Below are 9066 nucleotides of genomic sequence, written 5' to 3'. Positions count from 1 at the left end.
GGTGTTACTCATCATCACTATGCATATCACAGGGTGCCTTACTGTTAGACTGTCAGGCAGAGCTGTCATCTGAAACCTCCAGTGCAGCGAGGCGATACAGCCCTGTGTCAGTCCTCTTGAACTGTGAAAGTACCACATGCGAAACGAGTAGCGTGACATCTGCAGAGCGTAGTGTGCACCAAACCACTTTGATGTAAAGAACGAGAGGGTGTTCAGAGAGAGCAGGGAGGAAAGTGTGGGACACCTATGAACAGCAAAGAAAAGTCTCTCTCTCTCTCTTTCTTCACCAGGGAACTGGATCACACAGTACTACAATAACAAGCACTGGCAGTCTGCCCAGCACCACTGTATTCTGGTTGTAAGCGAACTATGACGCTCAGGCAATCTTCTGGGAAAAGTTGATACCAAATGTATTGTATGTTGAGTTTTCCTCTCCCAAACCAGTCTATTATATTCTTTCCCTGTTGCAATATGGATTTCTTTAAGATATCCAGAAACTGCCCTTTAAAAATACAGATATTGAGTAATCTAACAGATCTGGCTTTTAAAAGAAGAGAGATAAAAGAGTAATCCTTCTTGCAGAGACAGCCCTCGGAATGAAACAAGAGCACAATTTACTAAATGGTTGGGACTTTGATTGTTTGGGTTTTTTTTTTCTCAGATAAAACTGGAAGTGAGAGACTGAGGATAGAAGGATAGAAGGGCATTACTAAAACGCTGTAATTGTCTATACAATGTACATCTTCCATGAAGTGGAAGGCAAAGCAGAGCAGAGTTTACAACAGCAGTGCAGGAAAAGGAAAAATGTTCCAAAGAGCACATTCAGTGTTTGACCTGAACCTTTCTGATGAGTTTTAAATGATAGGCCTGCTCACCACAAGGATGACAACTGTAACTGTCACTGTAAATGTAATGGGTACACAAAGATTTTATTAGAAGTACATGAATCTGTAGCACTTGAAGAATGAAGAGTCACTCATTCTGTGCTGAAGGCAATAATAAGCTGCATTCATTCATTTCTTACTATTTATCACTGTTGCTTTTACAGACTCATAAAAGTCACAAATTTTCACAGTTCACCAAAACTGTGAACACATTGGACATCGTTTATCCAATAAATCAGGCCATGGACAGTCAGTTGGAAACTGGGTAGCAAAAGCAGGCCCATCTATAGATAAGCAGCCCAAATTTGTATTCCCCATTGTCCTGCAAATACAGATATTGGGAATTTCTAATTTACTGTTGTATTTATGGATTAATTTTATTGTATTACTGCCTGGAGGCCTTTGCTAAGCTCTGTATTGCGTTGTGTGAGGTGTTTGTTTCTGTCTCAGAAGCCTTGGGAGGTTAACTTGGGGTTATTTTGCAGATGTGACGGCAGTGTACAGAATGCAAACTCACAGCAAACATGAAACAGTTAATTCAGCATTAATTTGCAGTGGTATTGAGTACCTGTAATTCCCAGAATCATCAGTGGGAATTTTGGGTGTTCAGCACTTTTGAAAGCCAGTCTGAAGTTACTTGCTACGCTTCTGACAAAAGGTCTTTAGAAATTAGAGACAGAAAAGACTTATTAGGTTATCAGGCCAAATTTATCCCAGAAGAAAACCCATTGAAGTCAATGGAATTTCATTAGGGATGGATTTACCATAGAAAGATTGTTCCCCATAGTATATTTAGAAGTGCTTTGTCCTATACAGTTTAAATTAGCTCTACATTAGTCAAGGTACTGTACTGTTGTTCCAATCAGCTACCCTTGTAGAGAATTGTCTCTAACTATCCTTGTCCTTGCTTTCCCTCCCTTTCCCATCCCTTACTCCCTCCTTCTCATCCCCTCATTATTTTATGTCTAATTTGACTAATGAATTTCTCCGAGCCTTCTTTCATGTTTGAGAAGGACCTAGTCTGTGTTGAGGTTAAAAGAACCATACCCAAAGAAAGAAACAAATGAAAAACCCCAATCCATCCAGCAAACAAACAAAAAAGACCAAAACAAAAACCCAAACCCCACAGCACACCAAAAAAACCACCCAGAACAACAGCCCAGAACAAAACAAGAGCAGGAAGCAAGAACAAATTCTTCTACTGAGAAAAGCAAAGGTGTTTATGAATCCTTCAGCTTTTCTTTGTCTCCCCATCAGCCCATATACAGGTAGCCTACAGTTTTTTACCACATATTTTGCATCAGGATACACATAGGCACTTGAGTCTTGACTTTCCAGTTTCATCACTGACTCACTGCATTGCTAGAGCAAGTGGCTCCAGTTGTTAAACCTCTGCTTTTTGCTTTACTGCTACTGCAATAGTCATGGTCATGCACATGAAAAGAGTTTCTCAAGTTGCTGCACAGAAATCAGGATAGCATTTTAAGTTCCATAGTGGAAAAGCACAGTAATACAAGAAATAGGACTGCTGCCATCAGTCCAACTGTCTTTTTTGCTTCCCACTGCCCCCCAACCCCCCAACCATGCTAACACAAACATTCATCTTTTTTCCTGAGTCTTGACCAATTTTTATTTTGCTTTCTCTAATGAAATTTCTAACAAGATGATAGGGAATTCATAGTCTCTCTATGTTCTAAGTCCTGTCATTTCAATGAAAACAGCTGTGTATATAATAAATGCTGAAACAGTAGGTTCAGTGCTGCCTTCTGCCAAAGGAAAAAAATGTCCACAACTAAGAAACAAACTCGAAACCCACAGTGGACAAGTTATTAAATCCCATCTAGATGTGTGTGTTCACTTCTGAGTCACTGTATCATTTGACTATACAAGAAGCAAGATAGTTTACTTGAGGAATGTGGGGAAGACCACAATATAATTAAAAATAGCCATGTTTTCAGTTTTCTTAATGCTCTTCTAAAGCAGGCACACGCTCGCTTTAAAATTAACCACAGACCTTAATTAAGCTTCCTCTGATCGTGCTGGGAGGGTTCCATGTTGTCTTCCTGTGGTCATTTCATCAGCCAGGGCTTTTCATGTAAGAATGTGCTGCATGCATGTCACAGCATGGGATCTCATCACAGACACCTGCTCTCAGCCTGTGAACACAGATTTTAATCCCCCTCCCTGTAAAAATGGTGACAGAAGGGCATATTATTTAATTACTCATGCATGCTCTCCAAGACAGGGTCCACAGCTCCACTTGTTTTGTATGACTTGCGCTATTTTTGGGAGGGTGATCAGATAGGGTGGTTATTGAAAAAGGAGAAAGCTTCACTGTAGACTTCTTGCTATTTGATGACAGCAGTATATGGAAAGATTGTCAAGATGACAACAGTTAGAGTAGGAAATGAAAAAAATCTAGGTGTGGTAAATATAGTCATAAAATTATTTGTAATTTCTTTAGCTTTCACTGTGAAGATAAATAAGATAAGCTGTGCTGTGTAACAACTCGCCTCCACTACAAAATCATGGACCTAGCAAAAATTCACTGTGATGGCCACCTCTAGCATACTGAGGAAGGTGAACTCAACTTAAATTTACTAAAGCCTTCATCTAAGTTAGATCTACAGTACTGGTTATGTTGCCTTCCAGTGCTAGAAGGGGGAAAACCAGGAGGAAGATGAAAGAATTATTAACTTTTAGTTCCACCCAAACACTGTGTTTATTAAATCACTTCAGTCAAAATCATTCATCAGTTCCTACAAAATTCTATCATGGACCAAAGCAAAGCAAAGCTAAGCTAAATGAAATGTTATATATCCAGCAAGCAGTCACCATACTTGCATTCTCATTGCCCTCAGCAGCACCTGCATTCTTTGATCACAGTCCTTTTATGTGCTACACTGTACACAAAAGACCAAGCCAGCAATTAGCCATTCTAGCACTGGATCCTAAAATCTCTGCAAATGCTTCAGCCCTTTAATGAATTCCTAAATAGAAGGAAGTTGCAAACAAAGTTCAGCCTGTGTATTTTATGCCAGGTTCCCACAGCACTGTAGGTTCTTAGAGCTTAATTAATGACACTTGCATCCTGTATGCCTTCCAGAGTTTTAGTGGAAATTTTACTGGTCACTTCAAACTCTGACATCTTTTGGACAACTGTCCTCAGAATATTGGCCAACCTCCCCAGTCTTTGGAAGGAAAAGACAAGACGGTGACACTAATCATGGCTCTTTATTAACGGGATGGACTAGAACTGGAGGGACAAAATGTGCATCATTTAAAGTAAAGTACTCATCACAAATCCTGTGCATTTTATAGGAACCAAAATGGGCAATAAAAATTAAAACCACAGCCTAATATACCAGCATTTGGGAACTCTGCCAATGCCCCTAATTAAAATTTTGTACTAATCTCTTCAGGGAATCCAAGAAATTCTTTCAGAAAATGGAACATTCTTCTACGCACATCCAACTACTTATCCTGTAAGAGGGAATATAAAGGAGATTGTATACGATCAGACAGAGGTCAGTGGAGTGGAAAGGACAGTGTGAAAGCTACAGGAAATGAGCCATCTATGAATTAAAATACTGGAATTCCTTCTTGAACCCTGACTCACATAATGTATGATTTTGCTGATCGTGGTCTAAGGATCATTGCATTAATGAAAAGGCATCATTCATTTTAGTGAGGTTTAACCCAGTTCCCAAACCGGAAGAATAGAAAATAGGTATTTAAAATTACAAAGTATGCCAACATGTCCTTTCCCTTCTTTTCCTTTTGTCCTGTCATCATTAGAGAGTTTGGTGAGAGTGGTTTGAGATGAATGAGAAGTGTAGAGGCTGGGCTGGAGAGGGTCTAAGACAGCACTTCTGACATTGGGTTACAGACAATAAACAGCACATTCAGTGCTGCTAGAGATGCAGTTAGAGATGAAGGAAGCATTTGTAATTGGTTGGTAACTGGAGAGGGAAGGGATCCTGATAGATAACTATTCCTGAAAAGGGGAAAAACAAATCTGCTTTACAGTTAATTAAAAAAGAGCCAGAGTGAGATTTTTAAGAAGAAAAATGGGGTTATACACAGCTATGAAGGAGATGGGGAATAAGGTAACTAGAGCAAGTGTACAAGGCTAGATTAGAAATTAATTTATCTAGATGGAAAAAGAGACAAGATAGGTAAGAGGCATAAGGAAAGTCACAGACAGCAGGGAAACTGCATCATGCTTTATCCATTTTGTCTTTGAAGAAACCTGCAGGGTCCTATAAAAAAGAATAAGTGAAGACAGTAGGAGAGAACTACTAAAGATGAATCTAGGCTGGCTCTGCAATGAGTCAATCTTCTGTTTAGCTATGCAACTGAGCCTCATAAATCAAGCAATCCTATCCTGAGCTTAAGTTATTGCAATATAAGGCCTTTCTTTGGTCAATGTGAAACTACAGGGTTTTATCTTTGTCTTACACTTTCCATAGCCCCTGGCACTCCTGCAGACGGACTGAATCAAGGAAAAGGGAAATGGAGATATAAGCATGTGTGGCATCCACCCTTTGTGTGGCTGTAAATGACTACATGCAAATCAAGACAGTGGGGACTCAATTTCCTTGGCTAATTCTCCCAAGCGAGCAAGACCTGCAGTGAACCCAAAGAGAACTTTACTCAGATCCCCTTGTCATTTGCAGAGCTTTCCCCCTCTCCCCATCTTAGAAACAAACAAAACTTCCTCTCTGCTACCTTTTTCTAGAGGATTTTTCTGTGACTAAGCTATTTATGTGTCTATATTACATGTAATTCTCTGATGTCAGATGAGATAACAGAGATAATCCTCAGAAAGGATTTGTGGCATTATAGATTACAGCTTCTATTCATATGCTGTATGCATTGCCTTCAAGAGGCCTTGAGTGATGCTATAAGATCTCTGTATTCAGATTACAAGATGTTTGCATTCAGCACTGCCTTGTTAGAGGTTTAGAAATAACAACCACGCTACTAAGTGATCAGCTGTTCAGATCCTGCTGTTCTCTTAATCCATGCAAAGGTAAAATGCTATTATGGTCAGTGGGATCCTTGCCAGGGTCATGAGATTTAACTATTTCCCTTGCATTTCTTCACCTGCCATTTCACTATAGAATAAACACTCAGCAGACAGAAAAAAAATATTCAAGAAAAAAGTCATCTTTGTTTTAACCATACTTTGTTCAAGCCAAAAATGTGCTTAATTACTGTGCCTTCCCCCCTCCCCCCCCCCATTCATTATTATATTTTTAATATATCTAAACTCCTATTGATACAACCAGCTCAGGGGACTATCTAGGGCTTAAATACTTCTGTGGATCTGCCTGAAGATGCCCTCATTGGGCATCTCTCAGGAAAAAGCTGAATAGTTACTGCTGAACTGCTGCTCCAGAACTCAGTTTCTCCATTGAAATGAATGCAGCATCAATACTTCCAGGAGGCAATAATCACTGAGACGATCTTCAGTTGTGTTTCCTGCTGTGCAATGCATGCTCTTCTGATGAAGGAATGGAACAATTTGGGGAAACACAGAGGAGCTATGCTCAGCAACTTCACAATATGACTGTTCTGATACAAGGCCAACTATGGCTTCCAAGCCTGGAAAACAGCAGAGTCAACCTCTGTGATACTGGATGGTGTGAAACACTATTCACACAAAAATATGTCCTGCTTAGCACATGTGGGATATGACTAGAAGGAACGTGGCTGATGATAAATTAGGGTGACATTAACACAGATGTCATGTACAGTGCTCTTTTGCCTAATTATTAGTGTATTTATGTTCCTTGAGACTTGCAGTGATAATGTTTTAAATTTCCTCTCCTGTGAGAGCATTTTGTAGAGTGGAGGAATTTACCTTTGCTCTCCAATGGTGGTACATCAATCTCCACAGCAAAAATTTGTGGTTTCCAGCCTCGTCCACACTGACATTTTGTCTGCTGCAGTTGAGCTCCTCAATAGATCAGCAATGTTCAACCAACTACAGTCACTTCCAGTGTGGAACAACGATCTATGTCTTCAAATAAGTCTAGGTACCTCTTGATTTCAACTGCTTGGAAACCAAGAGTGAAGTTCATAGCATGATCCTTCCACGTACAAGCAGGCAAACATCTAATGGAAATACACCTTCATTAGCTTATGTCTGCCTGATTTAGGATGTCACAGATCTCAGCTGTTTGTTGCTTTTCTGACTCCCCTGGCTGTGTTGAAATCACCACTGCGACAGCCAAGAGGAAGTAGCTGACTGTGTGAGCATTCCTTGTCCTTTCCAATACACAGCAAAACTACTTAGCTTAAATCACCACTGACGGGAACTAACTTCTTAAACAGGTTTGAACTTGATCCTTTTTGAGGACATCTGACTGTGCCCCAAATTGCCTAGTTCAGCTCAAAGCCAGCACATATACCCTATTATCAGCAGCAGCAGCTTTACATCAGTCAGCAGCTGGCAGACGGGCCCTTGGGGACTTTTCTAGGCAAGGCTGGTGCAGCCCTATGGCTGCTTCAGTATATTCTTCATGCACAAAACAGGGCATATCTCTGTGCAAATGTTGTTATTGCACAATGGGTGTCATTGATAGCAGGCAAGAGACAATGCTTGGAAGCTGGACATGTTGTTCAAACATCATTCCAGTCTTTTTATATACTCTGATTAAGGCCCCTTTACTTAGAACTGTCATTATGCTGTTGCTGGCTACACTGAGTGCACAGAGGATATATGAAATCCCTTTTTACCTTTCTTTATAGGGTGAATTGAACCATATTTCAGTGCCTGAATTTCTGGAGTTTGTGATATTCTTTTAATGTAGATGCTGGCTTATCCATATCCAAATCCATACACAAACAGGAACATCCATAGTACTCATCTCTTCAAGCACTACATACACTTTCACTATTAGCTCGTTCAGTTTCTCCACTACATTTCCAGGTCATAACCCCACTGTTGTCAGCAATAGTTAGCCCTTAACTCCCTAGCAGTATTTCTTCAGCAGTGGCTGGCAGGGCTGCTAGGCAACCAGGAAATCTAAAATAAAGGAAAACTGTTACAGGGAGAATATGGGACAGTCAGAGGAGTGAGTGGAACTATCAGTCTAAAGGCCCAAGAGAAAGAAAGCAAAAAGGACGGTAATAAGGACAGCAACGTTCTGGAAGATTTGCTCCTAGCTCAGGCAGCAGCAGCTGCCAATACTGCTGGGGTCAGTGTCAGATCAAGCAGGAGTCCACCTGTCATGAAAGTGTAATACCAGCATGGGGCTAAAGCTTTTAGCATCCCATGTTCAGAACGATACACAGCTAAGCCCAAAGACAGAATCTATGCCTGACTGAAGGAATTGATTTCCTAGACCTGATTGTCTCTCTTGGATGCCCAAAGGGTCTCCAAATCCAACCAACTTGAGATAGAACAGCTCTATGATGACACAGGTTGTACTTGCAGTTTGCTGATGGAGCTAACTCAGGGTAGCGGCCAGCTCAGCTTCCTGCCTGGCTCAAGCATGTGGTCACCTCTAACTTCTTATGGAAACCCTGCTCCCTGTCAAATGTGTTGAATGCAAACTGTGCATCTGAGCAATTATAGCTGTAGAAATCAGAAGAATCAAGCACCAGGCATCCCCCATTACCATAACCACACAATTGAAGCCTCACCACAAGACAACTTTTTTTCCCCCTACCTGTCTCATCTGCTTTTACTTTGTCTCTTTCAGTCACTGCCATTCCTCATCAAAGCTCTCGAGCAGCTGCAACAGGAATGTCTGAAGAGAGGAGACAGAAGCACCTACAGCAAATAAATAAACCAATAAAGCAATAAAAAGACAAAGTGAGAGAACAAGGGGGACATGAGCTGTTTGGAGACTTGAAGGCCAGCCCATAGAGTCACTCAGTCTAGACTCCAGATGTGAACGCAGAGCCTCAGTGAGTGCAATACAGGACTGCATAAATATCTCAGCCAGATGTCTTAGGGCCCAAGCTACAAATCCTCACAAATGGTGACAGAGTTGGCGGTTGCTGTTCATGTAGCTCTGCTTCCAAGAGAATCAGTGGTCATTCAGTCAGCAGCAGTTTGTTTTTGCTGCCAGATGGGAGGGAAAACCAGGCTCAGAGTTGCAGTTAGTCTCATAGCAAACTCAGCAGTCAGTGGATGGGTCATGGAGCCCTCTGTGGGTACTGGGGT

The sequence above is a fragment of the Dryobates pubescens genome, chromosome 9, assembly GCF_014839835.1.
Source record: "Dryobates pubescens isolate bDryPub1 chromosome 9, bDryPub1.pri, whole genome shotgun sequence".
NCBI lineage: Eukaryota > Metazoa > Chordata > Aves > Piciformes > Picidae > Dryobates > Dryobates pubescens.
This window is presented reverse-complemented; position numbering follows the sequence as displayed.